The sequence below is a fragment of the Mustela lutreola genome, chromosome 8 (genome assembly GCF_030435805.1).
Source record: "Mustela lutreola isolate mMusLut2 chromosome 8, mMusLut2.pri, whole genome shotgun sequence".
Lineage (NCBI taxonomy): Eukaryota > Metazoa > Chordata > Mammalia > Carnivora > Mustelidae > Mustela > Mustela lutreola.
The window spans coordinates 10,621,776-10,647,971 of NC_081297.1; the positions used below are offsets into that span (position 1 = coordinate 10,621,776).

General features: G+C 44.0%; 1 protein-coding gene across 2 annotated transcripts in view; it reads left to right on the top strand.

Annotated features, from left to right (window-relative positions):
* Nucleotides 1-26,196, top strand: part of CELF2 (CUGBP Elav-like family member 2) — a 607,444-nt gene that overhangs the window by 218,189 nt on the left and 363,059 nt on the right. For both annotated transcript variants that reach the window (XM_059183789.1, XM_059183788.1), the window contains exon 2: nucleotides 693-728. The gene's annotated coding sequence lies outside the window, so the exon portion shown is untranslated. The remainder of the gene's footprint in view (nucleotides 1-692; nucleotides 729-26,196) is intronic.

Consider the following 26,196-nt stretch of genomic DNA (forward strand, 5'->3'; position numbering starts at 1 on the left):
CTGTAATTTCCAAGAATGCATCTCTGATTGAAAAATAGGATATTGCAATTAGGAAAAAGTTTTGAAATCTGTCTCTGGTTGTTCTTATTAGTACACTATAAAGCTTTCAATTAGTGACTTGTCTTTCATGCCTTTTGAATTATCATAGCGTGTGCTTTCAAAAATCCCACTTGGTAGGACACTATAATGAAGAAATAAAAAAAACCCAGCAATTTGTTACTGGAAGAATTGGATTTTGTGCTGTACGTGTTCTTTCATGAACCTCAGGTGACAGAGATCATCTACACAAAGACATATGCTTAAAGAAACTTGTTCCTAAATGATTCTTGGAGAAAGAAATACAAGCATTTTGTTTAACTGGAAAATACCTATAAGGTGGTTGGGGATTTTCTTCCCTTCCCATTTTCTTTGTATATGTTGTACATTGTCAGATTTTAATGTTTTAAACAGAAAGCAGGGATAGATATTTTGCATGTGTGTAAAATATCATTGAAAGTAACCATTGAAATGTCTATGGGAATTAATGAGAAATATGGTTAGGCGATTGTAAATTTCTGGTGTGCATCCTGAATTTCCTGAATTCTGTCTCCCTCACAAAAATGCCTTGACATGTTGTGTTATGGTTTTATAAAACAAATTTTTATGATTTACCACAATAAGCTAATCATACATATTTTCTTTTTCTCCTCCAGAGAGACAACTACCGAGTTAGTGGGAAGACTACCAAGGTAAGCAGGTTGGCTTTGCTTATTCTGTGCATGATTTCTGATATACCTCAAAAGAAATACCGTATCTTCTTGGAGAGGCCTTTGTAATTTTCTCTTCCTCACATTAGATTTTAAAACCTCATATTTCATGATGCAAATGCCAAAAATTGTGTATGAGTCACACATAAGAGATGTAACCAAGAAGATATGAGAGAAATGTCCATGTATGGCTTAGAGAAATCATTCTCATTTTTTAAAAGTTATATCATGCATTTGGAGATATATATATATGCTATATTCTCTGCAGGAACCATAAACATGTTGCTTCCTTTATTATATTCGTGGGAATTAGCAAAATGAATTTTATTTTTCTCCCACATATCTACTATTGTGATTGCGTCCAATGACTTACAGAGTTAGGAAAGAATTCGGAGCTTCCATGAAAGACCTTACATCATAGTTTTGGTGATAATATAAATACTTTTGTATTTCTTATTGTCATTAAAACAAATACTTAGTACTATTATCTCACCAGGAAAAGAAATCAATATATACATTGATCCGTGTGCTTTATATATTTTTTTATATTTCATGTCACTGTATGAAATAAGATATGATTAACAGGATGTATATTATAGGCAACTAGCTATCAAAAATGATTACCACTGTTTATTATAAGAAAGAAAAAAAAAAGAAAAAAGGGAGTGACAGTATTTTAAGAGGTATTTTAGCGGGCATCGTAGACAGCACCTCGCATCTTTCCTTCGTCTTAAAAGGTGCTCCATAACCACTTATGAATGAGTGAATAGGGCAAAGGGTATTGCCTGGGAACTGCTAGAAATGAAAATGATGAGAGTCTTGAGAACAAGAAGAAGAGCCAGCAGAATGTGATAATGAACAGCACTAGGAATAGGGAGAAAGTACATATCGTCACCATCTGTTCCAGGAGATAAGCACATTTGGTTGCTTTTTTTTTATGTAGAGAAAATCTTTGCTTATAGGCTCATGATTAATATTGCCAAAAAAAAAAAATTCTGTTTACTGTGATCCAAATATTTAAATTATTCTATGTCTTAATTCTTTGGATACCATCCCAAAGAAACTTTTCAAGCGCGTGCTGGTTCACAGGGTTCGAAGCAGACGTGTGTTCTGGTGTGTGTGTCCCCACTGGGTTTGTTTTCATTGTGCTTTCGCTAGGAGAAAGTTCACAGTGAAGACCTAAGCATTTGTCATTTTCAGAGAGAGAGAGAGAGACTTGTGGGTCTGCCCACGTTTGCGGTGAGGAAGTTAATCCCCAAATAATGGAATGCAGAATGACTTTCAACTTTTCTAGACCCGCTGAGAAGCAGACCACCCTCATATTGTCAGATGAAACCCACATGGAGCTATCATCACGCAGATAAAAATTACTCAGATGTCCGAGAGACCCGGTGTGCACCCTGAATTCTATTAAGTAGCATGTTCTATTGTGAATACCAAAAGACAGTGCCCGTGTTCACTGCGAAGGAACTTTCACTGTAGCTGGTTTATTACTCGAGGGAGGATCCGATCCCTTCTGCAGTTTGAGGGGAGGTATTTTGGTAATGAGCCTACCTATTTTTTTTTCCCATGGGTTGTTGCTATTCTAATGTTGCATCGTGTTGAAAACAAACACAACAACAACCCCATCGTAACTGGAGTTCGCAGTCATTGTCGCAGTCATTGTGACGCACGACAATTAGGGTGTGAGAAATGATATGTCAGTTCTCCCTCAATTATGCTTCTTCTAATGTGGTCTCGGGTATCGTTTTACTTTCTCCAGGGCAGTGTGGGACCTATCCATTGATTATTTCTCTTCCTCGCATTAACACGAAATAACGTTAATACGGTTGGTGACAAATCCTTCTGCTGGCGGCAAACTACTTCTTTCACTAGCACTCATTTGTTTGTAGAGTCTTGTAGAATTCAGTCTGTTCTCCAGCTTCCTGCCCTGTTGCACATTTCTCCAGTCTGTCACTGGCCAAGTGCAAATGAGCTCTGGAAAACCTTGGTGCTATTTAGAACAAGGCACCTGTGGTTATTTTGTTTGTGGGTCGGCTAATGATGACTAGAACATGACACTTTGTGTTTTTTATCCTTTGCGTCCTAAAAATGTGCTTATGCTTTGACATCTAGGAAAAGTGGAGAATTCAGGCAATTGCTAACTAGTGATATGGGGCTGGCAAGGAAGACAGTGGCGTTTGGAAACAGTTTTATGGTTTGGTTTTCATCTGCTTTGACTGTCTTGAGATTTTCTGTGAGGCCATTTACAAATATTGCACCAGGGTGGAGAATTTCAACTTTAATTGCTTTACATGGCATTAATTTCAAGTGGCTGGCCGCTGGTTGATGATATTCTGTGAAAATGTACAAATCGCGTAGCAGTGGGTTGTGTCTTGGTAGTTAAAAATGCTTTGAAGTTGAAATGTGATATGTGCATAAGGTGCTCGAACAGGTACCAGGGTTGTTTTTCGTTACTAATGATAACCTAAATGTGTTTTTGAGTTCTTGCCATTGCTGAAATTAAAGCCCGGGAATAATATGTCACCAGAAAAAATTAGATTATATGAGCAATGCACGCTAAGCATTGTAATTATATTATACATATTAAAACCAATGATCTCATGGGGATTAAAACAAATATTTAAACTGGCTACACGTACTATTCATGCTGTCCTCTTTGTCTGGAAGTGTCCTGGAAATGGAATGTAGGCTGCACGTTCCTGAACTGTGAAAATGATCATTTTCAGTCTCACAGGTGACTCCCCACCTTTATTTTGCTGTAGCAAAGAACAATTTAGCATTCTGAACAGTTGGTTGTTTTTTGTTTTGTTTTGTTTCCCATGACAAGCTTGTCTTTCAAGATCCTTTTTAATGGTGAAGAGTGTTTAGGTAGGTGTTTTAATTAAATTATGGTAAAACACCCAACTATTCGAATAGAAAGGAGGCACTAAATTAGTGATGGCCAGCGGGGGTTTTAATATAAATGATGCTTAAACAGAGTTAGCCCTTGATTTTGGATAGCAGAGTAAAGGTATATGCAAGGTTTATATTAATGGAGGTTTTAGCACAATCATGTACTCTTAGTGGCTATTTTTGACAAAGGGAAAGCATTTTAATTCTTTGCTGACATAGTACACTTTCCTTATATAAACTAAATATTATGGAAAATAAAGCAATGGAATAGATCTTAGTAGAAGTAGCTGAAGGGCTACAATAGTTCTTATAGCACAACAACGAGAGGTCAGGATGCTCATTGAGGATAATTAATAAACAAAGCTTGAAATAATTAAGTATGTAACTCTGAGGCCATGTTTTATGAGATTTTAGCTGTTGGAGTCAGGGGCCAAAGATGAAAGTCATTAAAGAAAAACTTGGACTTTTTTCTTATATTTTAATCCAACAACTTCATCTTTTGTCTATGCCTTCTCTGCAGTGATTATGGAATATAAATATCAAATATGAACCCCCGATTTCTAGAGCGCCAGCATATGCCATAGGATTATTAGTTGAGATCCTCTACCAAGAAGACAGAATGCTTGTTTATGTGACTATCAGAGATAAAAGTCATTATATTACAGTTTCACCTATGGAATTTTAGTCTTCAGTTGATCTTTGTTATTTGGAATTTGAACTGAACAGATTCCATGTAGTAAAAGAACAAGACTAAACTTTCTGATTGGCCATATTTCTCAGTCATGGCACTGGGTTTTAAGTTCAATGTCTTTTCCCCATGGAAGGCTTTGGTAAGTAAAAGAATCTCCTATTTCTTGTTGTCTTCAAAATGAAATGCGATCTTCTTTAGAAATTAGAAGATAAAAATGTTGGTAACACCAAAAGAAGGGCAACAAAACCAAAAATTAACAAGTGGGACCATATATCAAATTACAGAGCTTCTGCACAACGAAGGAAACATCAACAAAATGAAGAGGCAGCCTACGGAACAGGAGCAAATATTGCAAATCATACATCTGATAAGGGCTTAATATCCAACATATATAAAGAACTCACACAAATCAATAGCAAAAATACAAACAATCCAATTAGAATCTGGTCAGGGCACCTGAGTAAATGTTTTTCCAAAGTAGACTTACAGGTGATCAACAGGTACATGAAAAGGAGCTCAGCATTACTAATCATCAGGGAAATGTAAATCAGGACCACAATGAGATATCTCCTCACACCTGTTGGAATGGCTATCATCCAAAAGACCAGGGATAACAGATGTTGGGGAGCATGTGGAGGAAAGAGAAGCCTAGTGAACTGTAGGTGGGAGTATAAATTGATGTAGCCGCTGTGGAAAACAGTATGGAGTTCTCCCTAAAAAGTAAAGATCGAACTACCATGTGATCCAGCAGTCTCATTTCCGAATATAAATGAAAAAAGGATCTTGAAAAGATATCTACACTCCAATGTTCAGTATAGCTTTATTCAAAATAGGCAAGATATGGAAATAACCTAAATGTCTGTCAACAGACGAGTGGATAAAGAAGATGTGTCTACATGTATACTTACATAGATACATACATACACTAGAATATTATTCATCCCTGAGAAAGAAGGAGTTCTGCCATTTGTAACATGAATGGATACGGAGGACATTATGTTAAGTGAAATAGACCAGAGAAAGGCAAATACTGCATCGTATCCCTTATTTGCGGACTCTAAAAAAACAAAACACATGAATGAATAAATGAAACTCATAGACACAGAGTAGAAAATTGTTTTCCAGGGGCTGGGGAGTAAAGAAAGTAGGGTGGAAAAAGATTTGGGTATTTCCAAGCCAACCTCTTACTAAGTAATCTGAAACTGATGAACATTTCATGTCTTTTAATAATCCCTAAGAAAGAATAATTCCCCCAACTCTCCTGGGACCCAAACCTGGCGCAGTTGAACATTCAAAAAATCTATCATTGATTCATTAATTCAGCAAAGACACATCAAGTACTATCTGCCAAGGATAGTTGTAGGCTCTTTGGTAGAAAACAAACAACACTGTCTCTTCCCCTGAAGTAGTTTAGTCTGGTGTAGCAGGTACAGCTCATCAGAGTGCTGGGTGGAAAATGTTTAATGCCATAAGATAGATAAGACAACTTAGATAAACAAACAAAAGGCGCTAAGGGCTTTCAGCAATAAGATGAGGCACTTCTGATTGGAGGAAACAAGGAGGCATCCTACGGCATCCTGAATCAACCTGAGCATGACTTGAGAAAATGGGTCAGGATGGAGCGTGTGGTGGTAGAGAGGGCCGTGAGCTCCACACAGAGGGAAAGTCATCACAGAGGCCCAGGGATGGCATGCAGGGAACAGGAAGTGGTGCCTTACTGTTGGATAGTGTGCGGAGGTGGGAAGAGGAATTTAGGGGATGACTGGTTGAAGTGAGGGGTTTAGACACCAGTCTGAGGAACTGTTATTCTCTTTGATACTGTTCATCCAGAGAATGTTATCAAATGTTTTTAAAGAGCAGCTTGGGCAAATTAATAGAATGGATTTGGCGGGAAAAAAGGAATTAAATTTCCCCACAGAAGACGCCATTATACTCCAAGACCTTACAATCCTCAGAACCCTCCCTGTCAGATTCACTACCTAGCGAACAATCAAAAAGAAGCCACACATCTTAGATGCCATTTCTTCTATGATGGCTTCTTTGTCATGAAAGGTTGTATGTGCTTTCTGTTAATTTCCAAAGCCCTGGGTACTAACTCCTATCCTAGCATTTGTACCATCCGACACTGCAGTTTAATGGAAGACTTAGACACCTTCTCCACTAAGAGATCCCATTATTATTCATTATTTATCCTCAGTGCCTAGCACTGCCTGAACAAAATATTTTCATCAGTCTTTGACCATTTGAGTGAATAAAGGTTTGAATGAATGCATGAAAGTTTGAGTTAGAATCTTAGTCAGCTCTGGCTGCTATAATAAAATACCATAGCACGGACTGATGGCTTAAACAACATTTCTTTTCAAGGTTCTGGAAGCTGGGAGGTCCAAGACCAAGGGGCTGGCCAATTCAGTACTCAGTGTCTGGGTGAGGACCTGACCCAAGGTTTGCAGATGGCTGCCTTATTGTCGTATCCTCTTATGACTGAGAGGGGGGGGAAGAGAAAGCTCGCTGGTGTCTCTTCTAAGGGTTCTAATCGCACATTTAGGCCCCACCTTCACGACCTCATCTAAATATAATTCCCTCCCTAAGGCCCCGCCTCCTAATTACATCACATTAGGGGTTGGGGCTTTAACACACATAGATTCGGGGATTTGGGGGGTCGTAGGAAGGGAGAAAGGAAGCACTGAAGAAGGCTTCTCCCGAGAACCAGCGGTAGACCAGATGTATGATTTTTGCCTTCTCTTACCCTACACGTGTTGCTCACTGCTTTAAACACTTGGCACCCAGAAACATTCATTTTAATGGCTGAGAAGTTACTAACCTAAATTTCACTGTTACTATGCTGTTTGGAGGCATTGCTGTTGAGTTTGTGTTAGCATAGAGCTTAGAAGGTTGGGCTTTAGACATGCTTGAGTCTTGTGTCTGCTGTTTCTTAATTGTTTGTCCTTGAGCAGGTTCGTTAATATCTGTCTCAGTTTTTCATTTGTAAATTTGGAAAAATTATGATACCTATCTCAAAGTGTCAGTGTGAGAAGATAAAGCATATAATCAGTTTAGCTCAGTGTCTGGCACACAGAAAATAATCAATACATGGTAGCTATTACCGTCGTCTGTTCAAAATGGATTTATGCTAATTATTTTCATCAACATTTGAGCACTGTCCATATCTAAGACAAGGTTCCTTTTGTATTGTAAGAAGCAGCGTAGTGAAGTGGTTTTTCACATTTGCTCTGGAGCCGAACTCCTGCCCCTGCTCAAGTCATGTTTGGCCATTTACTAGTTCTGTGATCTTGGATGAATGTCTTCCCCTCTGTGTGCCTCATGGTCTCTCTCTGTAAAATGGGGATAAGACCAATAGTCCTGAGAATGAAATGAAGTGATACTTATAAGGTGGTCAACGCAGTGTTAAATTTGTTATTTTATTATAAAGAAATTAGAGTTGCATGCGGGGTGAAATTTGAGGTGGAGAATGGAGAAGCAAGCCAGAGGCCATACGCACCTCTAAGTCATAGGTTAATTATGCAGTGGCGGAAGTTTTTGTCTTGCTACAAATGATTATGGAAATAAAGGAAACATAATAAAGCAAAATGCCCCAAACATTAAATAAAGGATTCCCTTGACCTTTCTATCCTGCATGGAAATAATGATTACCCAAAGACAGTATATATGAAGACACTGGCCATCCAACCTGGGCATCTCTTCCAGAAACATGCGTTTCATCACTTCTCTAAATTACCTAAATCAAAACATTTCATTCTTTACAGATGTATATGAGCCCGTAGTGACTGAATTAAATTGCACTTGTTTTATAATATAGAGTTCTGATGTGTAACAGACTATCAAAAGAATGATCTTTACAAGGAAAACTTTAGAATACTGTTAAGTTAGTCACTGCATGACCTATTTAAACAGCTCAGATTCTTCTTGTTGTAGACTGCATAATTAAATTTTAAATGGAACATGATAAAGAAATTATACTGGTGATCTCCAGAGATTTTGATACCCTATTTGGCTCTTTATAGAGTATGGCAAAGACATACTTTAAAATTTTAATAAAGGCCTGCCCTAAATTTTTTTTTTTACATTTTCCTTATCTGCTCTGTAACTCAAAGCTATATTATCCACAAGTGTTAACCTGAAATAAATGATCAAAATAAAAATTCTTAAAAGCACCTTTATCCCAATTTGATAATTCCATTATCGGCACGCACGAGAGCTTTTGTGTATCAGTTGAATTTTTTTAAGATAAAACCTGCCGTTTCCTGAATTTGACCCCATTGAGAACTGGGGCTTCATTCATTCTGTTTGTGGAAGCATCCCTATCTTTAGAGCTTCCAGAGCAAAGGGGTAGCAAACGTTTCCATGGATGATGTAATTTTGTAATTAGAATTCTTATTTGCTATGTCAGAGTTCCACTTCCTGAGACTGAAGGGGAGCTACACACGCACGCACACACACACACATACGCACGCGCGCACACATGCACGCACACAAACTTGCACACACACACACACACACGCACACACGCACACACACACAGCAGGCAGGAAGGTAAGCCACAGCAGAATAAGAAGAACTCCTGGCCCCAGCATTCACAGAGCTATTGCAGCCTCTTGGATAAATAATTGTTTCCTAATCTTCCATCATTCATTTTCTTTTGCATTTAAAGGGACATCACCAAGATACAAGGATGTGTTAAATACAATTTTCTCAGATTTACTTAATACCACTTTGTCATAGGAAGTGTACTCGTGGGGAGAAAAAGTTGTTCTCGCTTCCCTGAAGGGTTCTGGATTTGGCTGTCTGCTGAGCTTTGACAGAACACCAGGTGGGAGAGTTGCTCTCCCTGTTCAGAGCTGGCTTGGTTTTTGCATCTTCGGAAATACGAGCCTCCACTGAGGTTTGGACTTTCCAAGCTACCAGTGGTCTATAAATCAATAAAATTCACCTTTATATATACATACTTTTTTTTAAACCTCATGAACCTTTCTTTTCCAGTTAGATTTTGTAAATGTTCCTGTTATGGATTTCCCTTTTCCTTTTTTCTGGCAAAAGTACAGATTTCCTTTTGGGTCCAAACCACTCAAGCATCCTCTGTTGTTTCCATTTTTCAAATAAGCAACATTAAACTCACATAACACTATATAAAACCAAACTGGAGCAGTGACACAAGCCAACAGAGAAAATAAATTCACCATTTAGCCAGACCATTCATCCTTAACTCTCTCCTTTTCATGCTTTTTTTAGGGGAAGAGAGATGTAACTTTAAAGAGTAATGCTGAGCTACAGAAGGAATTCTAAAGAGAATCCCTTGGGGAACCCCATGGGAAGCATGAATACTGGAACTTCTACTTTACCACTAGAATACAATATTCGAGACCCTTCCTCACCCAGATTCAGACCGATGGAACTAGCATCTACAAGACTGACATCCGATGGCTCATAATTCATTAGAGCGCACCAAGTTCCCCCTCCACAGTAAAGGGACTTCATCCCCAAATTAGGCTTTACATGAAATTAGGTTTCTGTGGATAGTTCGCCATTAAAAAAAATATTTAATGAATAATGAAGATGATTATTGACATAAAAAATAGTGAAATTTTAAAATGCCCCTGTTGGTACTAACAATATCATTATTGCTAGCTGCATCATTGATTCACCCCTATGAACAAGGAAATACGTAAGGCCCTATGGAGGTTGCAAGGTACTATGATCCCTGCCTTTAAGAACCAGAAGACTTGAAAGGTGGAAATGTGAATCCTAGTAGGAGAAAGAATACTCTTCCCCAGATCCTTAGTTCCGAGTGGAGTCTGTCCCGTGAGAAGTCAGGAACATTTTTATTGAATACCGTAAGTGTTATGTAAATTGACCAAATATTTAAGTTCAGAAGGGAGACATGCCATTTTTTTGTATGACAGTCGAAAAATATCATGATGGAGGGTGTAGATCTTCTGGGAAAAGAAACAGCAGTAACAAAGCAAAGAATAAGAAATAGGAAGTGTCCCGAAACGGAGATTGGGCCGGCTGCTTTCAGCCTGACGGTTTGTTGAGAAAATAGTAAAATAGGGGATTAGAGAAGCAGGTGGAAGCCAGCTTGCAAGCTTTAAAATGATGGGAAGAATTTTGCTTTTGGTTTGCTTTGTTTTCAGTCGGCATTTGTGCACGATGAGTATATGTTTCAGAATGTGTTCGTAAGGTGACCTGATGGTGTCCTGCAAAATGTTATTTCAATGGGAGGAGCTCCAACAGCCTGTGAGCTCCCCAAGGATGAAGACCACGTCCATGTTGCTCATCTTTTTATCCTTGAACCCCTAAGACAGTGCCCACAGCACATAGTAGGGGCTCAGATAGGCGCCAAATGAGTTAATGAGTAAATGGGCATTTTCTAAATCGCTCTAATCAGGATAATAAATGTATGAACTAGACTGGTCTCCACAGAAAGAAAAAAGCAACAGTTGATTACAGAAAATATTGGGGAAAACACATCAATGTGACTTGCTTAAACCCAGGCAGTGAAGGAGAGAGCAGTCCAAACAATGATCAGGTTTCCAGGTGTCCTGGTATCACCCACAAAACCCAGGGAGGTCTGGAGTTAGTGTTTGCTCGGAAATGCGGGGTTACAAAGAGAGTTGTTTTCTGTTGAGTTTGAGATCAGGCCAGATATCCAGAGGAACGTTTCTGGTGGCCTCGGGAGCTGTTTGCAAGAAAGTTTCATTGTCACTGCGTATACACAAAGGGGATTTGCCATTGTCTTTCACAGTGGGGTGCCCCTTGCCAAGTGAGGCAAGATTCAAGTTTGACAGGGAGTCCTCGAGGACAAGTAATGTCGAGGCAGAGACAGTGTAATACTGAATGGTTTCTAGTTCATTCTGGCAAGTTCTCAGGGGAATAAAGCGAAAAGTTTTCTGGGGTGCCTTACATATTCAACTACGCTTTCTTTTTAAACACCCACCTTATGTGCCATCTTGTTCCTAACATTCACCGCAAAAATCGGGTACGTGACACTGTTCAGGGGGTTCTGTTGGCGACAGAACGGTGCATGCCTCCTGTTCTCGTTTGGCCTTGGCCTGGTACTGCTTGGCTAATTCCATCCTGACTGGAGTTTTATCTTTTCTGGGTTCTTGCCTGACGCTCTGGCAGCTGACAGGGTTCAGTTGAGAAAGTCTGATCCAAGTTCAACGTCCATGATGCAAGAGTTTCTCTTGAATATCACGGTGATTTGAAACCCAAAAGTAGCGCAATGTTTTTGCTGCTAATTTTGTAAGCTCGCCGTGGCGTCGCCTAAATATTATACATTACCGTTTCCTGTAAAAGAGCAGAGATTCGTTTGGAGATGCCTCCGGACAACTTTTGGTATAGCAGTGAAGGGGAAATCGGTCCCAAAGAGGCTACCTGGTAGTGTACAGCCCAAGGGCTGTTGAGTCATGTAGATTTTAAATTTTGCTTGTCAGTGTGTACACCCATTCATACATCATACGGGGATGCTTGTGTCGACTGAAAAACGATGTTCCTGTTCTAGCTACAGTAAAGGACAGGGCAGTAGTCCCCTTCTCTGTGGTGTCACTTTCCATGGATTTAGGTCAACCACACCCAGAAGCAGATAAGCTTCCTTTTGGCCAAGAAGGGGGATCATAACTTCACGCTGTCAAAATGCCTACGTCATTCACCTGTCTTCAGCTCATCAGACAGGTGTCTTATCATCTCACGGTATTGCACAGAGTTAGGGGGAGTACAGTGCAATACAATATGTGGAGAGACCACATCCACGTAACTTGTATTACCATGTCTTGTTACAGTTATTCTATTTTGTTGTTAGTTACTATTGTTCATCTCTTTCTGTGCCCGATGTGTGAATTGAACTTCATCATAGGTGTGTTTGTATGGGAAAAAAAACACAGGGTATATGGGGTTGAGACTAGCCAAGGATTCAGGCATCCACTGGGGTGACTGCATTACTTTAGAATTGGGAAGTGAGACCCCGTAAAAGAACCGAGGTCTGGAGTGCACGATGACGTCAGCGTGGGCACCATGACTTCTCAGCCCAGTGACCGCAGACAATGCTGCCATACTTCACTCTTCTCTCTTCCTCTCCACCTCTGGCTGGATTCTCTCCCTTCTCTGATGCATGTGTGCAGCGTACTTGACTTCCAGAGAGCAGAAAGAAGCAGTAAGACCTTTAGAAGAATTAAGGGTGAAGAAATGTTTTCTCTCACTCAATACAAAAATAAACTCGCCACAAATAAATGTTTTTCCTTAAAAAAAAAATAAAAAGTTACTCAGTGGAACAATAATCCCATTTTAATGTAGAAATTGCCCAGAGATCAGAAAGTAATCTGCACAAGAATTGTGAAAATGTCCTTGTGTTGCGTGAACGGTCTCCTCCCCCGACCCCCGCACTGTATCTCCCAACTTGTTGCTTTTCTGTCTGTTGAATGATAGGAGTTGAGAGCTAGATGGAGTTACTCTGTGTCATCTCCTTGTTCAACAGATGAATAGAGCTTCAGAGAGTCCAAAGGAAGTCCTCATGACCACACAATTTGGGTTTGCTGGACAAGCTGATATTTGCTTAGTGTGGATGGACTCCAGGTATCACTAAGGCTTGTTCGGGGGGCCATAGACTGAGAAACCCCTTGACTTTCTGGTTTTTCTGGACCTCCCCCCACCGCCACACTTCTCTGGTAACTTCTGGCCCGTTCCCCTCCTAGACCCTGGGGACAAAAACTTCATTTTCAGTGTTTCCATTTATACCTTGTTATGTCATGTTGTACAACAGTGTTTCTCCAATTTGAGTGCACATGTAAATCACCCGAGGGTTTCACTGAAATGCATATTCTGATCCAGTTGGCTTGTGGTGAGACCTGACCTTTTGCATTTCTAGCAAGTTCCCACGGGAGTTCTAAGGATTCCGGTCGAAGACCACCGTGTCAGCAGCAAGGGACCATGGACCCGCCAGCCACATCTTGTTTAAAACAAGCAATAGTCACTTACCAATTCTAATCCAAGCCTTCAAGAAAGGATGCTTTTAATCATACTGTTCTACCTTATCTGTGGTTGGCTTGTCACTATTTACTTTTTGAGAAGACACTACAAAGCGTTTTGGAAACTGCCACTGCAGGAGTAATTTCTTTTCAAACTCTGAGTAATAAAACCACTGAAGAACTCTGAGTAATAAAACCACTGTAGAAGCCTGCAGATTGAAAAGAATGAAATAAAGGTGGTGTTCTATTATCAAGCCTGTATGGGTTTAGGATACAGTATCAATCAAGATCTGACTTTCAATTCTGAGTTTATGACAAGTAAGCTATCATCAGAGGAGAGACCAGAAGTTTGCTATTAGAAAGTTTTTATTTTGCAAATATGAAGTTTTATTTATGTCAAGTAATTGAGTTCCCATTCTGTACAGGGACTGTAGACATATAAGTCTAGGTGGCATGGCAGCATGAAAATATATATCTATATTCAGGAATCAGTTTCACCACTGTCGTCAATTCATGGGCTGTGGAGCTGATTTCTGGAAACTGACATTTATAGACTATGCAGATGTTAAAATTGTCTTTGGTTTATTCATTCCATATGAAGCTGAAAAGTATTAGAGAAATAATATTGCTTCTCTCTTTCTCCTTCTATTTCCTATTCATCCTGTCCCCTTTACTGAAGTAAACTGAGGTGTCTTGAATATAGCGATCTAATTTGCAATGACTCAAGAGGAAGGAGAGAGACAGGTAACACTGAATATTCAGAATTCAGGAATGAAAAATAATCGCTTTAGTGAAAAGCCAGCTGTTCTTTGTTTTCTAATAGGCATGTGACGTTGATTAAAAAAAAAAAATAGCATTCGAGTAAAGTTTACCAAGAAGAATTGGTTTGGTTCAGGGTCTAATGCTGTTTTGCAGAATAGGAAATGTTTTTTTTAGCTTTCACAAAAAGTTGAGTAGTACAGCCATTCCAAAAACCCAAATGCCAAAGGATTATCTTTAAGTTTAGAGAATGAAAAATGCCAGTCACATGGTAATTCTTTCAGAGAATATGCCTGTGTTTTCTGTGTCCTTCAAATTTCACTTGAATGAATACTTTATGGATTTTCACAACACTTAGGGATATGTTAAAAATACCATTGCAAACCTACCAGGCAGCTTAACTGTAGAGGATTCTGAATTTGAATTAGTTTAGCATTCTGCTATTTTCCTACTTGGGGAAAAAAAAAAATAGGAGTGTTGTGGCAATTTGGTAACTTTTCTGTGCCCCTCCCCCCCCGCCATGAGTTGGTCCGGTCAAAGAGTTTCCCCCAAAACTAATCCTGAGTCAAAGATCGGAGTGGGAAAGTGATGCTGGAAGGGAGGACCGCCAGTAAACATACGCTCATGAGTGGGGTACTGCCCAGGTAACGGGGATCCCAGCACACCGGGCACCCTGGGGACACTGTCCTACTGAGAGGTAAGCCAGCTGGGCTATCTCCCATAATGGCTTATCCTTCAGTGGTCGATGATCCTCTGAGAGCCTCACTCTTGGGCACTTCCTCTTCCCCATGCTCGGGCCAAACACTCCAAAGTCCAGGAAAATAGCTCTTTCACTCCCTGAAAGACAGAAAGAGGCAGAAATTCACAGGCTTCTGGGGAAGGATCTGCAGGGGACCCACCAGGCAAACGCAGGGCATTAAAGCAGGGCATGGGCAGTATCTTATCAAGGCATCACTGTTATATTCCCAGCACTGATTACAGCGCCTGGAACCCAACAGGTGCTTAATGAATATTTATTTAGTGAACGAAAGAAGGAAGAAGAGGAGGCGAGGGAAAAAAAATGAATGACTCAGATTCGGAAATGCCAGCATTGGCTATACATTAGCCAACAGTGTCGCTACATCAAAGATTTCAGAGAGGTTTTTTGGTTTTTGTTTTCTTAATATTTTATTTATTTATTTATTTTGAGAGAGAGAGAGAGAGAGAGAGAGAGCGGGTGCATGAGTAGGGGGAAGGAGCAGAGGGACAGGGAGAGAATCCCAAACAGACTCCATGCTGATCACAGAGCCCAGTGCGGGACCTGATCCTGGGACCCTGGGATCACAACCTGAACTGAAAACAGGAGTGGGGCACTTAACCCCACTGGTATCCCACAAAGTTGTTATTTTCTTTTTTTGTTTTTGTTTTGTTTTTTTTTATGATGTTTTACTTCTGACTTAGGTCCCCAAGCTCATATCTACATTCTGTGCTTGCCAGATTTATTATGCATGTAGAGACAGGCAAAGGTAAGCCAGGGTAAGCATGAGAGCAGATAGCCCTACGCATCTACTCCCTCAACTCGAGGGGCTGGCTCTAGGGGACTTCCTCCTTAAACATCCAGGGTTAGGTTATATCCACATCTGATGTTATATCCACATCATTTTTCAAAAGGTTAAGCATATATTCATCTTTGATTTTCTACTGTATATGAACTTCCAACATTCCAGTCAGTTTCTAGTGATTAGTGAATCATTGACGAGCTTGCGGTGTGCATTATCCGTGCTAAGCCTTAGACTAGAAAACAGGGAAGTGACTGGCTTCTTGGTTGTGGGAAGAAAGGCTGGGACAGCAAACGTCTGGCCTCTAGACAACAACAGAAATGTTACTTTGCTTACCTGGATGTTTCCAGATAGCAAGATGTTAGCACAACACAAATGGTTTTGTTTACATTCTACTGACATATTTGAACGAAGAGTACAAGATTCAGTAAATCACACAGATGTTTCAAATACATGACGCTCAGCATTGGAATATCTAGAAAGAGCATGTATTGCCTGGAATTATTGTTGTGTTACTTCTCATTATGGGGGTAGACTGTTATCACCCGAGAGTGTTTCTCTGCATTCCCATCGCAAGCATAGATGGGAATATGTTCCTACGTGTGGATGGTACGTACGTATGTTGGGAGGAGGCCTGGAGGGAGGAGCTCCTTCCAAAAATAAGTGGTTCTGTTTCATTGTTGGGTTATTTTTGTTTTGTTTTGTTTATTTGCTGATTTTGATCATGTGGCTCTTTCGAAGCGACAATCCCGATTGTCCCTTGATTCAGCAAACGTGTAAAAAAACCTTGAAGGGCCATTTCTCTACCAGGCAGCCCTCTCCCACTGTGACAACTGTGTTAACTTCGTCACTGATAGTCCAGGCCTGCTCTTGTGTCCCTTTCTCTGGGGCACGAGTGATGTTGCTGTAGATAGATCACACCAGAAAAAAAAAAAAAAAAAAAAAGGCACTTGGGAAAGCACTATCAAGCGTGCACAGTTTGACAGTATTAGCAAAGAGTTAATAAGTTGGAAGTACTTATCCCTTGCCAGAAACAGAAACACAAGCAAAAAGAGTTTTTCCCCCTTTCCTGAGTAGTGGAGAATGGGCCTCAAAGACACTAAAGCCCACACGGGCCCAGAAGTGTTTCCATGCCCTCAGGTCTGCGACTGCCTCTCTCTCTCTCTCTCTAGGCCTCCCATGGGCCTGGAATGGGGGTGGGGGGGCCAGCTGGTTACACAGGGCTGTGGGAATTCACCCCATAAACACTTGCTTTCTTCTAACAGGACTCCTAGCTCCTGACAATTTCCTCATCCTGATTTATTGATTTAATTTTTGGTTGGCAGTGGTGGTAGTTATAAAGTAAATCTACCCCAGAAAAAAAAAAAAAAAGAATATTTTGGGAATTCATTAATGCTAACACTGCACTTGGATGCTAGACTCACTTTCCATCTGCCCAAAACAGCTACATAAAACAAGCAAGTGACACGAAGCAAGCAACAACTAATTATCTCCTCCATTTATTCTGTTGGGATGGTGGGAATTGAACGCTATTTTCTTCTGAATAGTTAACCTTGAAATCAAAAGTCAAGTGACTTTCACTGATGCCACATCTGTCATCATGTTCGAATTTCAGCCATGCATTTCTCTATCGCCATTTTGACTTAGGATTCAGGGGGAGAAAAAATGTCTTGGGTGTGTTTTTTCCCTGCTCTTCAACCTGCTTTTGTGTAACAAATTACCCCAAACTTTAGCAGCCTCAAGAAACAAACACTCTGGGTCAGGAATCTGAAGGCTTGCGTTTCAGGATCTCTCACAAAGCTGCGAGGGAGGGTTTTGGCCAGGGCTGTGATCTCATGTGAAAACTCAACTGGGGAAAGACCCACTTTTAAGGCCATTCACATGGTTGTTGGAAGGATTCAGTTTCGTGTGGGCTATTAGAATGAGCCTCCCTGGCCTGGTTTTCTGTCGACTGGGGCTCCCCCCACTTTCCTACTATGTGGGCCCCTCCATAGGTAAGATGGCTTCTAATATAGTCAGACATGAGATATGGCCTGCAAGATGGAAGTCATAGTCTTTTTATCACCTAATCTCATCAATGACATCCTGTCACTGTTAATGTATCCCCTTCATTATAAATGAGTCATAAGATCCAGCCCATACTCAAAAGAGGGATTGTACAAGGACACGAACACAAGGAGGTAAGGATCACTGGGGGCCATTATTGAAGCTTCTTACACAAATATGATTTCAAAATTGCAAGCTGATGGAGAGTGTATTGCTTTGTTTTGCTGTAGCTTAAATATTGTGTTCTAGGAAAGACTCAATTATTTGTGGTGATGTGGATTAGTATCTTGATGGTGAAGAAGAAAGAAATCATAGGGCCAAGAAGAATATGATCATTAATTATTTCTTCCATAATAGAAAATTGTCCCCACCCTAGCTAAGAAGGAACCAAAGTTAAAGCCAAGTGTAGGCTCAGGACAGGACTCTGCATCTGCTCTAGGGGATGATGAGATCGGTATCACTATGGAAGGACTCCCCGTGAGAGGCAGAACTCCCCCAGTGGCACTGAAGCAAGAGTTGGTTGAGTTCTGAAGGGAGAGGAACTGGTGGACCTGGGATCTAGACAGATGGCAGGAGGAGAAACTTAAGTGTGCACTTCTTACTGGAATGAGCAGATTCTCAAAGGGAAAAATCAGGTACCAGATATAGGACTGGATTGGGAGAGGGTGGGGGTGTGGGATGTTCTAGAACTCTAGAGCCCTAGGCAAAACACTGTTCTCAACAAACTAGTTCTGTCACCCACCTCAGATGGCTCCTGAAGGGGTTGACTTTGTAACTTGACCATCTGAGGGTGGGCTGGCCATCGCCCAAAGAGGAGTGTTCTGCCAACACAGGAGAAAGAAAGTCCAGACCCTAGTCCCTCCACGATGATATAGCCTCCTGCCTCTCTTTGTCCCCTCTGATGCTAAGCGCCTTCAGTGAATCTTCTAGACTTGCTCACTTCCAACTCCCTTCTAAACCCACTCCAATCTGGCTACCTTCTTACCTCTCAGGTCAATAACTGTGCTGGACACACCTATCCCTCCTGTTCCCTTGGGCATGTAATTCCTGAGGGCCTAGTCCAGGCTCCCTGCCCTTTCCATGCAAAATTCCTTCCTGGGTCAAATATGCTCCCAAGCTTCAAAGGTTATCTGTTTGCTAATGACTTCTGAAATTATATTTATATCCACACTGAGGGAAGAAGTATAACAAGAAGAAGGAAATGGTAACGATATCAAACACTGCTGAGAGGCTCAACAGTGTGGGCACTCAAGTGTCTCTACGTGGGATTGGATTTGGCTGGAATGAGTCACTGGCAAACTCTGAAAGGTTCTGTTGGTGGGAGTAGAGGCAAAGCTCTCACTGGCAGATCAACTACCTAAGCCTGAAGAGGCACCGTGTGCCCAAGACTTGCTCCCTGCCAGGGCCTGGCACGTGTTCTCCTGTCTCACCACAGCCTTTTGTCGAGATGCCAAAGCTTACCTGCAGGCTTGCGGCCCGCAAGACAAAGAGGCAGCCCTTGACCTGAGGCCTGTGTCACCTCCGCTTCCTGCTACCCTGCGTCCAGAGGGCTGCAGGCAGGTCGAGAGCCACGTGTGTGTGCAGTCGCTGGGTTTGCCAGGACACTTCTGACATGGGCAGTTTCCGGGCCTGGCTGCCAGACCAGGGTTGGTGAGCCTGGGACCGGTGCTCGGGCTCAGTGCAGGGACCCAGAGCTCTGGGGGGTCCTGTGCGCATGAGTGGCGAGCGGTGATCAGCACAGTCCCAGAAACTGAACCCCACCGCGCGGGTGGCCGCTGCAAACCTGACGTCCGGGGAAGGCGAGGCCGCGCAAGGGCCCGGGGGCAGCATCAGCAGCTGTTCCAGGACGGAAGCCCAGGAAGGTGGCAGTTAACGATGTTGACAAATTTCCGACTGGGCTATTACAGTGTGTTAATGTGCTTGCTCGAACAATATGTCTCCGTCTTCCCCTCTCTTTCCCCCTGCTGGTGTGATGGAGAAAACCACCAAGTGCAAGATTTATACAAAGCGCGTAGCAGGGGACTGGGGTAGGAGCAGGGGGCCCCCTTGGGGAGGAATTTACCTTTTAAAACTAGAGGGGGAACAGGTGCTCTGGAAATGGCTTGTAACTGCGCGAGGGTGGGGATGGCATTCCTGAAGGGAAAGGTTACTTAGATTAACAACACTCCGCTGAAAAGGATGACATCCTGGCTTTGTCGTTAAAACAGGTGGCTGTCATTATGGCTGCTCACTCGTAATGGGAAGAGAATACTGGGGAGAGAGATTTATGTAGGCCCCGGAAAGATGAAATTGCACATAAAGGAGGAAACAAGGCATAAAGAGGGCCAATTTGGGGACTTTCTCTCCCCAAAGGGCTGCACGTGATGCTCATTAATGCGGTGGCGCGCGTGGCACCTACGCAGAGGCTTACATCACCCACCAAGCCCTCGTATGTTCAGGTTTACTCAAGTACCATTTGGAGAAGATTTTTCTCCCCCTCCTTTTTGGATGTTTTCCTTCTGTTTGAGAGAGTAGTGAGTAGAAAAATTTACTGTGTACAGCAGAACTTACTCTCCTGCTTGTCCCACAAGTAACGTTGGCGCCCCCCCTCCCCGCCCCCCACCGTCAGGAACGGAGAGTCATTCTACACCTAGCCGTGAGGTCATGATGGGGACCCCCGGTGCTGTGTGGGGTTACCGATGGGCACAGGGGCCCTCTGTTTCTTTTCTTTAAAACGATGCTTTAAAAAAATGGTAGAGTTTCAAAAAAAATTTTTTTTGAAGATTTATTTATTTATTTGAGAGAGAGAACGCACCCACAAGCGAGGGGGTGAGGCAGAGGGAGAAGCAGACTCCCCGCTAAGCAAGGAGCCAGACAGGGGACTCGATCCCAGGACCCTGAGATCATGACCTGAACCAAAGGCAGACAGACATTTAACTGACTAAGCCACCCAGGCACCCCGCCCCTGGCTATTTTATTTTCAATTTAATAAACACTTATATGATGCTAATGCTTGCCAGGCACTGTTCTAAGCATCTTTTAAGTAGTAATTCACTTAATACAGCAAAACTTCTAAGGACGATTACTATGTCCACTTAGAGATGGAGCAGAGAGAGATAGACCTCCCCTGACATCACACGGCTTGTATGTGGCGGAGTTGGGGTCCCGGCCCAAGCAGACTTGATCCCGAGCCTCCGAACCACAACAACACACTGACTACCCACATCGTCCTTAGTTTCAGTTTTAGGAGGCATTTCAGCTACTCGCTGGCCCCGTCTTGGAGTCTCCCATCTGATGAGAACACAGTCTTGGGAAGATACCAGAATGGCACCGGAGCTTGAGCAGACAGTGGTGTTTTCCATTTCTCGGGGCCCCTCTGAAATGGGCAACGTGTGCCGCAGTCAGACCTTCACAGTCCCTCTCTGCGTGCTGTGCGGACAGTCGGGGGAGGTAGGGTAGCCTTTTAAATCCTTTAGAAGTGCAGGTGCTCTCTCTCCCAAGCATAAAAGATCACTGCAAGGTTTCAGATAGGCCTGCCCACCTGCTATGGCCGGCCGCTTACCGACTGCACGAGACCCTGCATTCCGGGCACCGTTGGAAGGATCTGGCTTCGGCGATCCTGAGCACATTTTTCCTGGAGATTTAGAGCTGACTGGGCACAGATGGGAAGCAGCGTAATCTACTTTTTTCCTCTCCTCCCTGTTCACCGGTTGACACGAGACATGAGCGGCTCTTTTGCCTTACAAGGCCCAGCCAGATTGCCAAGTAATTACCTTGATTTATGAGGGCGGGAGTAGAAGGTAGCGCGAAACATACTTGTTAACTGAGGATTACCACTCCCGTAATTTGTAAATTATTTCATGTTGTGTTAAGTGCCTAACAAGCATATTGAAGAGGGGATCAGTATCTTGCTACCTTTGTGTCCTTCGTGCCTGGATTTCCATGTTTGTGGAATAAAGAAATTAATGAGTAATGAGGATATGAGTAATGAGAATAAAGAAATGAATGAGTAATGAGGATCTAGACCCAGGTACCTAGCACCTAGGTACCTGGCATCTGGAGTACTTTCTGCCAGATGCATGCAGATGTTCAATGATGCCTCCAACTTTCTGCATCCAAGGTCACTCATAGTGGAGTATGACCAAAGTCTGCATCTGTGCCACAAATGCATAAGAGAAACGTGTTACTTTAGAAGAGAGAGGAAGTGCTTTGGCTTTGGAGGAAAACGAAAGTCTTCATGAAGAGGGTAGCCGAGAAAGCTGGTGGACCACATGTGGAACTCCAAGCTCCAAGAGCGTGAGGCAGGAAAGTGCAGAAGACACGCAAGTCACCTGCCGCGCAGGCTGAGGTGTGTCGAGGTTACCCAGGGGACAGTGAAGCTGGAGACGGGTTCCGGATGTATTTAGGGGGGTTGTTAACTGCACGCGGGGGCACGTGCGCCGGTACGCCAGGCAGTAAGGAGCTGTCGAGGAGTTCCAAGCAAGGGTCACAGCTCATCTTTGGCCAGCTTGGGCTCACAAGGGTCCATAGTGATGGTTGATCTGGGAAAAAGTGCAACCAGTTGGGAGACCATCAAAACCATCCAGGGAGAGGGAATCGGGAGGGGTGTTGGCATGGCAGTGGGCATGGAAAGAGAAGACGTCTCGGAGAATAATTTATAGTCATTTGGCCACGAGCAAAGAGCAAAGGAGGATTGAGGTACAAGTACAGATCCGACCCAGCAGTCGGGAAATCCGGGGCATGGAGAGGAAGAGCCACGTGGGAGGGACCATGGGGCTGAGTCTGTGGGACAGGAAACAGGAACCACAGATGCACACGTGGAAGTTAGAGACATGTGGGCTGGGGTGTGGAGTTCAAGGTGATGCCCAGAGAAGTATTAGTTGAGGAAAAGAAGAGGAATCAGAGTCCTGAGGGAAAGTTAAGTGAGGTGAGGTAAGCAGGAATGGCTGACACCAGTAAGCACGTCACTGAGAGTGTCAGGGGGTAATATCTGGTGAGTGCACAGGGCAGCACAGGCAGAGGAAACTCGTGTTTCCTCTCGTGTTCAGAGTCTCCGGACCCTGCTCTGCAGGTCACTGGGTCTGTGTGGACGGCGCATCTGATGGGGCCTGCACAGCCCCAGGGCATGTCCACGCAGACTTCCCCATGAGCCTGGTGGGACCCTTAGGCCTGCTGACCCCTCCTGCCTCCAGCCCACAGTGGCATTTCTTGGGTTTCTGGAGCTCGGCCATCCTCTGACTGCTTTCCTGGCTACAGCCCTGGAAAACCGTCATGTATTCTCAGCTTAGCAAGAACTTTCGTACGAAAACCAGACCGAGCCCCACCTCCCCTCGGACTCAGATCAAAAGCCACAGGCGTCCTGTGCATTTCCAAGCCCAGGAAGCTCTGCCTCATGCCCTGCTGGTCCCCACCTGGGTCCTCCGCCCCAGCCAGGCCAGCCTCTTAGTCCTCTCCCTCCAGCTTTGAGGGCTTTGGAGGGAAAGATCTTCCCTTGGGCAAACTCCTGTCTCCCACCCTCACCTCTGTGCAGGATTTGCTTAACGGTCACCTTCCCTGTGAGGCTTTCCACAATGTCCCTATTTAAAATCACACTCCCAGCCCGACCCTACCCCCAGCATCCCTTCCACTCTGCCCCCCTTCCCCCTGCAGCATACAGATGACTGGGAGTGTGGACTCTGGGGCCATGTGCCCGTGGGAGAGGGAATTCCTGGCTCTTCAGTTTCCCAGATTGCAGGACCTTGGGTGGTTACATCAACCTCTTGAGGCCTCCATTTTCTCATCCATAGAATAGAGATGCAACAAGAATGGGGCTGTCCTGAGGACAGACGAGGTTCACGTAGGGAAAGTACTTAGAACAGTGCCTGATAGATAGAAGTTCTCTGGGGCGGCTGGGTGGCTCAGTCGGTTAAGCGACTGCCTTCAGCTCAGGCCATGGTCCTGGAGTCCCAGGATCGAGTCCCACATCATGCTCCCTGCTCAGCGGGGTGTGTGCTTCTTCCTTTGACTCTCCCCCTTCTCATGCCTTCTCTCAAGTAAATGAATAAAATCTTAAAAAAAAAAAAAAAAAAAAAAAAAAAAGAAATTTTCTTGTACGAGTTCCCAGCCATTATTCCGCAGTGTCGGGCACCACTGGGCATTATACGTTTTTACTAGTTTATTTGTTTCTTGGTCCATCCCTGCCCACTAGTACGTTAGCCCCACCAAGGCAGGGATTTCTGCCTCTTGTTCACTGCCGTATCCCAAAAGTCTACAATGGGACCTGACATAGAGTAGCTGCTCCATAAACATTTGTTGAACAAACGAACGTTGTTGTTGTCTCGTCTTGGCACTTTTGGTGTCTGCTGTGCCTCAGGCGTTAGGAAGAGCAGAGCATAAGCTGACAGCATCAGCTGGTTCCGACTCGCGACCCTGCAATCCTGGGTCTGTCTCTAGTTGGCGAGTGGCCATTCCTGCCAGGGCCCGAGTCCCCAGGCCTGTGGAAGAAACCTTCATTTCCTGGTCCCCTTCGGCCGCCTCCGCAGCTCTGGATCTCCTCTTCTCCCTCGGTTCTAGTCTCATAACAGGACTGCAAAGGTGGAGCCCCGGAGGGACCCTCAGACTTTGGACCACACCCTGCAACCCCCCCCTTCCCAGTAGAGAGCTACCCCCAGGACTGGTCTCTCAGATGACGGACCCAGCCTAGGCCTCGGCAACAGTGTTGGCATCTCTACTGCTGAGCCCCGGCAAACACCGGAGGCCGAAATTCTGCACTCTCAGCACATGCCAAGACCACATTCAGTGTGACCCCGGCCAATATGCAGCTGAGAACATGAGTATCCACGCAACCCTGAGAAGGCTGCACGCATGTAGTCCTTCCCTTTCTGTGAGAACAGCAGTTGAGCGTGGTAAGGCATTGCATTTTGCTATCTGAATCTAACTAGGCGTGGCAATGCGGTTCCTTCTCTGAGGGTCCTAGAGGGCACTGACCTGCCTCCCGCTTCTCACAACACGTTTCTATGTGTAATACAAAGGGCGCGTTGGTTTAAGTTAGTTTGGTGATCTGGTCCACTAACTTCCCAAACACCATGTCCTAGTTCCCAGTACTCCCCAGTAGTTCAGAGAAACAGTGGGCCTGCCCGCGCATTCACCCATCCGTGGGCTGCCTCGGGCGGTAGGTCAGGTCGCTGATCGAGCGAGCAGCCGTCTCTGATAATACCACAGAGCCCTCGTGTCTCGATTCGCTCTCCGTGGTTAGGGGGACAGGCCTATGTTCAGCGCAGGAGGAGGACTCAGATCTGTGATTCCCTTGGTGAGTACATACTGTGTCCTACATCGTTCCCTGAAGTTCCACAAAATGGACACGTTATCGAAGGGTAGTTTCAAGCATAGCCTTGTGTGATGACCCAACCTGGTGATGGAACCACTCCTCCGTCTAAGTGTAAGCCCCTCCCACTCGATTTCCCAACTAGCTCTTCCGTGAGACACTGAGGTAGCACAAGGGTGCACTGAGGCATCCTCTCAAACTAGAACAATTCCCTGCGCTCCCCTGCCTCTCCGCCCACCCCTCAGGGTAAGGGGCTGCAGACCCCGCCCTTGCATGGAGTCATCTCCTAGACTAACCAAGTGGTGCTCTAGGCCTCGCCAGCTGGGTGAGCCAGAGAAGCTTCTCTTTGCTCCCAGCCTCCACCTGGCTCACACGAAGACACACGGGATATGCAGTACAAATCAGCAGATGTGAGTTACCCGCTCGGTCCTGGTCACACAGGCTAATGCACAGAAGGGATCCAGGTTGGCATCGGTCTAGGATCCAGGCCCGGCACCGCTGTGCCACTCACTTCGCTCAGTTAAACTAGGGGATGGGCCTCTGCATTATACCAGAAACCCCATTGGGCCACATAACGAGAGAGTGGGTGTGGGGACACCTGTGGGAGGACTTGGGGAACAGCCTGGTGGACCTTCTTTGACCATGGCCCTACGATTCCATACTCTTGGATTCCATACTCTTCCATACTCACCCCTGAAATAGAGCTCACTGTCCAGCAGAGCCCTCACTACGCCTTTCTTCTCTGTCACCAGGAAGGGAGTGACATCTCCCAGGAAGGTTACATCTTGCCATTAAATCTCTTTCTTATCCAAGTAGAAGCAAAAAATGGAGTAGCCTCACAAGGATGCCCTTGAAGTTTAGGCCTGGAGTGCTGCGCCCTTGAATGTTGGGTGGTCCTAAACATGGGGCCCACTGCCAGAACCTCACATTGTCTCATGGCGCTTCTGTGTTTGGCCATAGAACTTGAGATTCTGCTGCTTTATCAAGCTTCTTAGAGGTCTGTGGGCCCTAACCTTGTCCTCTACCAACTACATGGGCTCTTTTCAGAACATTTCAGAGGGCCTTGAGGATGTTGAGAAGGCCAAGGCAAAGTCTGACCATCCTTCAGCGGGGGGACCTTCTTCTCTGCTATGGACTCAATTCTGCCCAGTGGTCTGAACCTTGGAGCACTTCCCCTCTCTGCCTGCACACATCCCTTTCTGAGACAAGCCAACTGCCTTGCACAGAAGCTATCACGTTTTACCTTCTAAGTCATGGACCC